Below are 9,931 nucleotides of genomic sequence, written 5' to 3'. Positions count from 1 at the left end.
CCAACTTGACACTGGTGCCACCATGGGTCTGGTCACCATCCTGCCTATCGTAGCTTTTCAGGAGCCAGCCGGTCACTCCCAGCCCTAGGCCCTCAGACAAAAACCTCGGCCCGTTTCCCTGGCAAACAAAAGTCAGCTGCCCCGCTTCTGGATGGCAGATTGCAGGAGCCACTTGGTACTATCAAACCAGCCCAACTTGGCACTATTGCCACCTTGGGTCTGGGAACTATCCTGCGTATCGTGGATTCTAAGGAGCCAGCCGGTCACTCCCAGCCACAGGCCCCCAAAGACAAACCACAGCGCTTTTCCCTGGAAAAATAAACCCGCCTGCCGACATTTTGATGGCAGATTGCAGGAGCCACTTGCTACTATCAAATCAGCCCAACTTGGCACTGGTGCCACCATGGGTCTGGTCACCATCCTGCCTATCGTAGCTTTTCAGGAGGCAGCCGGTCACTCCCAGCCATAGGCCCCCAGACACAAACCTCGGCCCGTTTCCCTGGCAAACAAAAGTAAGCTGCCCCGCTTCTGGATGGCAGATTGTAGGACGCACTTGGTACTATCAAACCAGCCCAACTTGGCACTGGTGCCACCTTGAGTCTGGGAACCATCCTGCGTATCGTGGATTCTAAGGAGCCAGCCGGCCACTCCAGCCACAGGCCCCCAGACACAAACAACGGCGCTTTTCCCTGGAAAACAAACCTCGCCTGCCAAATTTTGATGGCAGATTGCAGGAGCCACTTGGTACTATCAAACCAGCCCAACTTGACACTGGTGCCACCATGGGTCTGGTCACCATCCTGCCTATCGTAGCTTTTCAGGAGCCAGCCGGTCACTCCCAGCCATAGGCCCCCAGACAAAAACCTTGGCCCGTTTCCCTTGCAAACAAAAGTAAGTTATCCCGCTTCTGGATGGCAGATTGCAGGAGCCACTTTTCACCATCAAACCAGCCCGACTTGGCACTGGTGCCACCTCTGGTCTGGGAACCATCCTGCGTATCGTGGATTCTAAGGAGCCAGCTGGCCACTCCCAGCCACAGGCCCCCAAACACAAACCACAGCGCTTTTCCCTGGAAAACAAAACTCGCCTGCCAACTTTTTGATGGCAGATTGCAGGAGCCACTTGGTACTATCAAACAAGCCCAACTTGGCACTGGTGCCACCATGGATCTGGTCACCATCCTGCCTATCGTAGCTTTTCAGGACCTAGCCGGTCACTCCAAGCCATAGGCCCCCAGAGAAAAACCTCGGCCCGTTTCCCTGGCAAACAAAAGTAAGCTGCCCCGCTTCTGGATGGCAGATTGCAGGAACCACTTGGTACTATCAAACCAGCCCAACTTGGCACTGGTGCCACCTTGGGTCTGGGAACCATCCTGCGTATCGTGGATTCTAAGGAGCCAGCCGGTCACTCCCAGCCACAGGCCACCAAACACAAACAACGGCGCTTTTCCCTGGAAAACAAAACTCGCCTGCCAATATTTTGATGGCAGATTGCAGGAGCCACTTGCTACTATCAAATCAGCCCAACTTGGCACTGGTGCCACCATGGGTCTGGTCACCATCCTGCCTATCGTAGCTTTTCAGGAGCCAGCCGGTCACTCCCAGCCATAGGCCCCCAGACACAAACCTCGGCCCGTTTCCCTGGCAAACAAAAGTAAGCTACCCCGCTTCTGGATGGCAGATTGCAGGACGCACTTGGTAGTATCAAACCAGCCCGACTTGGCACTGGTGCCACCTTAGGTCTGGGAACCATGCTGCGTATCGTGGATTCTAATTAGCCATCTGGCCACTCCCACCCACAGGCCCCAAACAAAAACAACGGCGCTTTTCCCTGGAAAACAAACCTCGCCTGCCAAATTTTGATGGCAGATTGCCGGAGCCACTTGGTACTATCAAACCAGCCCAACTTGACACTGGTGCCACCATGGGTCTGGTCACCATCCTGCCTATCGTAGCTTTTCGGGAGCCAGCCGGTCACTCCCAGCCATAGGCCCCCAGACAAAAACCTTGGCCCGTTTCCCTGGCAAACAAAAGTAAGTTATCCCGCTTCTGGATGGCAGATTGCAGGAGCCACTTTTCACCATCAAACCAGCCCGACTTGGCACTGGTGCCACCTCAGGTCTGGGAACCATCCTGCGTATCGTTCATTGTAAGGATCCAGCCGGTCACTCCCAGCCACAGGCCCCCAGACACAAACAACGGCGCTTTTCCCTGGAAAACAAAACTCGCCTGCCAACTTTTTGATGGCAGATTGCAGGAGCCACTTGCTGCTATCAAATCAGCCCAACTTGGCACTGGTGGCACCATGGGTCTGGTCACCATCCTGCCTATCGTAGCTTTTCAGGAGCCAGCCGGTCACTCCCAGCCATAGGCCCCCAGACACAAAACTCGGCCCGTTTCCCTGGCAAACAAAAGTAAGCTACCCCGCTTCTGGATGGCAGATTGCAGGAGCCACTTTGCACCATCAAACTAGCCCGACTTGGCACTGGTGCCACCTCAGGTCTGGGAACCATCCTGCGTATCGTGGATTCTTACTAACCAGCCGGCCACTCCCACCCACAGGCCCCCAAACACAAACAACGGCGCTTTACCCTGGAAAACAAAACTCGCCTGCCAACTTTTTGATGGCAGATTGCAGGAGCCACTTGGTACTATCAAACCAGCCTAACTTGGCACTGGTGCCACCATGGGTCTGGTCACCATCCTGCCTATCGTAGCTTTTCAGGAGCCAGCCGGTCACTCCCAGCCATAGGCCCCCAGACAAAAACCTCGGCCCGTTTCCCTGGCAAACAAAAGTAAGTTATCCCGCTTCTGGATGGCAGATTGCAGGAGCCACTTTTCACCATCAAACCAGCCCGACTTGGCACTGGTGCCACCTCTGGTCTGGGAACCATCCTGCGTATCGTGGATTCTAAGGAGCCAGCCGGCCACTCCCAGCCACAGGCCCCCAAACACAAACAACGGCGCTTTTCCCTGGATAACAAACTCGCCTGCCAACTTTTTGATGGCAGATTGCAGGAGCCACTTGGTACTATCAAACCAGCCCAACTTGGCACTGGTGCCACCATGGGTCTGGTCACCATCCTGCCTATCGTAGCTTTTCAGGAGCCAGCCGGTCACTCCCAGCCATAGGCCCTGAGACACAAACCTCGGCCCGTTTCCCTGGCAAACAAAAGTCAGCTGCCCCGCTTCTTGATGGCAGATTGCAGGACGCACTTGGTAGTATCAAACCAGCCCGACTTGGCACTGGTGCCACCTCAGGTCTGGGAACCATGCTGCGTATCGTGGATTCTAATTAGTCATCTGGCCACTCCCAGCCACAGGCCCCCAAACAAAAACAACGGCGCTTTTCCCTGGAAAACAAACCTCGCCTGCCAACTTTTTGATGGCAGATTGCCGGAGCCACTTGGTACTATCAAACCAGCCCAACTTGACACTGGTGCCACCATGGGTCTGGTCACCATCCTGCCTATCGTAGCTTTTCAGGAGCCAGCCGGTCACTCCCAGCCATAGGCCCCCAGACAAAAACCTTGGCCCGTTTCCCTGGGAAACAAAAGTAAGTTATCCCGCTTCTGGATGGCAGATTGCAGGAGCCACTTTTCACCATCAAACCAGCCCGACTTGGCACTGGTGCCACCTTGGGTCTGGGAACCATCCTGCGTATCGTGGATTCTAAGGAGCTAGCCGGTCACTCCCAGCCACAGGCCACCAAACACAAACAACGGCGCTTTTCCCTGGAAAACAAAACTCGCCTGCCAACATTTTGATGGCAGATTGCAGGAGCCACTTGCTACTATCAAATCAGCCCAACTTGGCACTGGTGCCACCATGGGTCTGGTCACCATCCTGCCTATCGTAGCTTTTCAGGAGCCAGCCGGTCCCTCCCTGCCATAGGCCCCCAGAGAAAAACCTCGGCCCGTTTCCCTGGCAAACAAAAGTAAGCTGCCCCGCTTCTGGATGGCAGATTGCAGGAGCCACTTTGCACCATCAAACTAGCCCGACTTGGCACTGGTGCCACCTCAGGTCTGGGAACCATCCTGCGTATCGTTCATTGTAAGGATCCAGCCGGCCACTGCAGCCACAGGCCCCCCGACACAAACAACGGCGCTTTTCCCTGGAAAACAAAACTCGCCTGCCAACTTTTTGATGGCAGATTGCAGGAGCCACTTGCTGCTATCAAATCAGCCCAACTTGGCACTGGTGCCACCATGGGTCTGGTCACCATCCTGCCTATCGTAGCTTTTCAGGAGCCAGCCGGTCACTCCCAGCCATAGGCCCCCAGACACAAAACTCGGCCCGTTTCCCTGGCAAACAAAAGTAAGCTACCCCGCTTCTGGATGGCAGATTGCAGGAGCCACTTTGCACCATCAAACTAGCCCGACTTGGCACTGGTGCCACCTCAGGTCTGGGAACCATCCTGCGTATCGTGGATTCTAAGGAGCCAGCCGGCCACTCCCACCCACAGGCCCCCAAACACAAACAACGGCGCTTTACCCTGGAAAACAAAACTCGCCTGCCAACTTTTTGATGGCAGATTGCAGGAGCCACTTGGTACTATCAAACCAGCCTAACTTGGCACTGGTGCCACCATGGGTCTGGTCACCATCCTGCCTATCGTAGCTTTTCAGGAGCCAGCCGGTCACTCCCAGCCATAGGCCCCCAGACAAAAACCTCGGCCCGTTTCCCTGGCAAACAAAAGTAAGTTATCCCGCTTCTGGATGGCAGATTGCAGGAGCCACTTTTCACCATCAAACCAGCCCGACTTGGCACTGGTGCCACCTCTGGTCTGGGAACCATCCTGCGTATCGTGGATTCTAAGGAGCCAGCCGGCCACTCGAGCCACAGGCCCCCAAACACAAACAACGGCGCTTTTCCCTGGATAACAAACTCGCCTGCCAACATTTTGATGGCAGATTGCAGGAGCGACTTGGTACTATCAAACCAGCCCAACTTGGCACTGGTGCCACCATGGGTCTGGTCACCATCCTGCCTATCGTAGCTTTTCAGGAGCCAGCCGGTCACTCCCAGCCATAGGCCCTGAGACACAAACCTCGGCCCGTTTCCCTGGCAAACAAAAGTCAGCTGCCCCGCTTCTTGATGGCAGATTGCAGGACGCACTTGGTAGTATCAAACCAGCCCGACTTGGCACTGGTGCCACCTCAGGTCTGGGAACCATGCTGCGTATCGTGGATTCTAATTAGCCATCTGGCCACTCCCAGCCACAGGCCCCCAAACAAAAACAACGGCGCTTTTCCCTGGAAAACAAACCTCGCCTGCCAACTTTTTGATGGCAGATTGCCGGAGCCACTTGGTACTATCAAACCAGCCCAACTTGGCACTGGTGCCACCATGGGTCTGGTCACCATCCTGCCTATCGTAGCTTTTCAGGAGCCAGCCGGTCACTCCCAGCCATAGGCCCCCAGACAAAAACCTTGGCCCGTTTCCCTGGCAAACAAAAGTAAGTTATCCCGCTTCTGGATGGCAGATTGCAGGAGCCACTTTTCACCATCAAACCAGCCCGACTTGGCACTGGTGCCACCTCAGGTCTGGGAACCATCCTGCGTATCGTGGATTCTAAGGAGCCAGCCGGCCACTCCCAGCCACAGGCCCCCAAACAAAAACCACAGCGCTTTTCCCTGGAAAACAAAACTCGCCTGCCAACTTTTTGATGGCAGATTGCAGGAGCCACTTGGTACTATCAAATCAGCCCTACTTGGCACTGGTGCCACCATGGATCTGGTTACCATCCTGCCTATCGTAGATTTTCAGGACCTAGCCGGTCACTCCAAGCCATAGGCCCCCAGAGAAAAACCTCGGCCCGTTTCCCTGGCAAACAAAAGTAAGCTGCCCCGCTTCTGGATGGCAGATTGCAGGAACCACTTGGTACTATCAAACCAGCACAAATTGGCACTGGTGCCACCTTGAGTCTGGGAACCATCCTGCGTATCGTGGATTCTAAGTAGCCAGCCGGTCACTCCCAGCCACAGGCCACCAAACACAAACAACGGCGCTTTTCCCTGGAAAACAAAACTCGCCTGCCAACTTTTTGATGGCAGATTGCAGGAGCCACTTGCTACTATCAAACCAGCCCAACTTGGCACTGGTGCCACCATGGGTCTGGTCACCATCCTGCCTATCGTAGCTTTTCAGGAGCCAGCCGGTCCCTCCCTGCCATAGGCCCCCAGAGAAAAACCTCGGCCCGTTTCCCTGGCAAACAAAAGTAAGCTGCCCCGCTTCTGGATGGCAGATTGCAGGAACCACTTGGTACTATCAAACTAGCCCAACTTGGCACTGGTGCCACCTTGGGTCTGGGAACCATCCTGCGTATCGTGGATTCTAAGGAGCCAGCCGGTCACTCCCAGCCACAGGCCCCCAGACACAAACAACGGCGCTTTTCCCTGGAAAACAAAACTCGCCTGCCAACTTTTTGATGGCAGATTGCAGGAGCCACTTGCTACTATCAAATCAGCCCAACTTGGCACTGGTGCCACCATGGGTCTGGTCACCATCCTGCCTATCGTAGCTTTTCAGGAGCCAGCCGGTCACTCGCAGCCATAGGCCCCCAGACACAAAACTCGTCCCGTTTCCCTGACAAACAAAAGTAAGCTACCCCGCTTCTGGATGGCAGATTGCAGGAGCCACTTTGCACCATCAAACTAGCCCGACTTGGCACTGGTGCCACCTCTGGTCTGGGAACCATCCTGCGTATCGTGGATTCTAAGGAGCCAGCCGGCCACTCCAGCCACAGGCCCCCAAACACAAACAACGGCGCTTTTCCCTGGAAAACAAAACTCGCCTGCCGACTTTTTGATGGCAGATTGCAGGAGCCACTTGCTACTATCAAATCAGCCCAACTTGGCACTGGTGCCACCATGGGTCTGGTCACCATCCTGCCTATCGTAGCTTTTCAGGAGCCAGCCGGTCACTCCCAGCCATAGGCCCCCAGACACAAACCTCGGCCCGTTTCCCTGGCAAACAAAAGTAAGCTGCCCCGCTTCTGGATGGCAGATTGCAGGACGCACTTGGTAGTATCAAACCAGCCCGACTTGGCACTGGTGCCACCTCAGGTCTGGGAACCATGCTGCGTATCGTGGATTCTAATTAGCCATCTGGCCACTCCCACCCACAGGCCCCCAAACAAAAACAACGGCGCTTTTCCCTGGAAAACAAACCTCGCCTGCCAAATTTTGATGGCAGATTGCAGGAGCCACTTGGTACTATCAAACCAGCCCAACTTGACACTGGTGCCACCATGGGTCTGGTCACCATCCTGCCTATCGTAGCTTTTCAGGAGCCAGCCGGTCACTCCCAGCCATAGGCCCCCAGACAAAAACCTTGGCCCGTTTCCCTGGCAAACAAAAGTAAGTTATCCCGCTTCTGGATGGCAGATTGCAGGAGCCACTTTTCACCATCAAACCAGCCCGACTTGGCACTGGTGCCACCTCTGGTCTGGGAACCATCCTGCGTATCGTGGATTCTAAGGAGCCAGCTGGCCACTCCCAGCCACAGGCCCCCAAACACAAACCACAGCGCTTTTCCCTGGAAAACAAAACTCGCCTGCCAACTATTTGATGGCAGATTGCAGGAGCCACTTGGTACTATCAAACAAGCCCAACTTGGCACTGGTGCCACCATGGATCTGGTCACCATCCTGCCTATCGTAGCTTTTCAGTACCTAGCCGGTCACTCCAAGCCATAGGCCCCCAGAGAAAAACCTCGGCCCGTTTCCCTGGCAAACAAAAGTAAGCTGCCCCGCTTCTGGATGGCAGATTGCAGGAACCACTTGGTACTATCAAACCAGCCCAACTTGGCACTGGTGCCACCTTGGGTCTGGGAACCATCCTGCGTATCGTGGATTCTAAGGAGCCAGCCGGTCACTCCCAGCCACAGGCCACCAAACACAAACAACGGCGCTTTTCCCTGGAAAACAAAACTCGCCTGCCAACATTTTGATGGCAGATTGCAGGAGCCACTTGCTACTATCAAATCAGCCCAACTTGGCACTGGTGCCACCGTGGGTCTGGTCACCATCCTGCCTATCGTAGCTTTTCAGGAGCCAGCCGGTCACTCCCAGCCATAGGCCCCCAGACACAAACCTCGGCCCGTTTCCCTGGCAAACAAAAGTAAGCTACCCCGCTTCTGGATGGCAGATTGCAGGACGCACTTGGTAGTATCAAACCAGCCCGACTTGGCACTGGTGCCACCTCAGGTCTGGGAACCATGCTGCGTATCGTGGATTCTAATTAGCCATCTGGCCACTCCCACACACAGGCCCCCAAACAAAAACAACGGCGCTTTTCCCTGGAAAACAAACCTCGCCTGCCAAATTTTGATGGCAGATTGCCGGAGCCACTTGGTACTATCAAACCAGCCCAACTTGACACTGGTGCCACCATGGGTCTGGTCACCATAATGCCTATCGTAGCTTTTCAGGAGCCAGCCGGTCACTCCCAGCCATAGGCCCCCAGACAAAAACCTTGGCCCGTTTCCCTGGCAAACAAAAGTAAGTTATCCCGCTTCTGGATGGCAGATTGCAGGAGCCACTTTTCACCATCAAACCAGCCCGACTTGGCACTGGTGCCACCTCTGGTCTGGGAACCATCCTGCGTATCGTGGATTCTAAGGAGCTAGCCGGCCACTCCCAGCCACAGGCCCCCAAACACAAACCACAGCGCTTTTCCCTGGAAAACAAAACTCGCCTGCCAACATTTTGATGGCAGATTGCAGGAGCCACTTGGTACTATCAAACCAGCCACACTTGGCACTGGTGCCACCATGGATCTGGTTACCATACTGCCTATCGTAGCTTTTCAGGACCTAGCCAGTCACTCCAAGCCATAGGCCCCCAGAGAAAAACCTCGGCCCGTTTCCCTGGCAAACTAAAGTAAGCTGCCCCGCTTCTGGATGGCAGATTGCAGGAACCACTTGGTACTATCAAACCAGCCCAACTTGGCACTGGTGCCACCTCAGGTCTGGGAACCATCCTGCGTATCGTGGATTCTAATTAGCCATCTGGCCACTCCCACCCACAGGCCCCCAAACAAAAACAACGGCGCTTTTCCCTGGAAAACAAACCTCGCCTGCCAAATTTTGATGGCAGATTGCCGGAGCCACTTGGTACTATCAAACCAGCCCAACTTGACACTGGTGCCACCATGGGTCTGGTCACCATCCTGCCTATCGTAGCTTTTCAGGAGCCAGCCGGTCACTCCCAGCCATAGGCCCCCAGACACAATACTCGGCCCGTTTCCCTGGCAAACAAAAGTAAGCTACCCCGCTTCTGGATGGCAGATTGCAGGAGCCACTTTGCACCATCAAACTAGCCCGACTTGGCACTGGTGCCACCTCTGGTCTGGGAACCATCCTGCGTATCGTGGATTCTATGGAGCCAGCCGGCCACTCCCACCCACAGGCCCCCAAACAAAACAACGGCGCTTTTCCCTGGAAAACAAAACTCGCCTGCCAATTTTTTGATGGCAGATTGCAGGAGCCACTTGGTACTATCAAACCAGCCCAACTTGGCACTGGTGCCACCATGGGTCTGGTCACCATCCTGCCTATCGTAGCTTTTCAGGAGCCAGCCGGTCACTCCCAGCCATAGGCCCCCAGACACAAACCTCGGCCCGTTTCCCTGGCAAACAAAAGTAAGCTACCCCGCTTCTGGATGGCAGATTGCAGGACGCACTTGGTAGTATCAAACCAGCCCGACTTGGCACTGGTGCCACCTCAGGTCTGGGAACCATGCTGCGTATCGTGGATTCTAATTAGCCATCTGGCCACTCCCACCCACAGGCCCCCAAACAAAAACAACGGCGCTTTTCCCTGGAAAACAAACCTCGCCTGCCAAATTTTGATGGCAGATTGCAGGAGCCACTTGGTACTATCAAACCAGCCCAACTTGACACTGGTGCCACCATGGGTCTGGTCACCAT

Source organism: Melospiza melodia, chromosome 6 (assembly GCF_035770615.1).
Source record: "Melospiza melodia melodia isolate bMelMel2 chromosome 6, bMelMel2.pri, whole genome shotgun sequence".
Taxonomy (NCBI): Eukaryota; Metazoa; Chordata; class Aves; order Passeriformes; family Passerellidae; genus Melospiza; species Melospiza melodia.
This window is presented reverse-complemented; position numbering follows the sequence as displayed.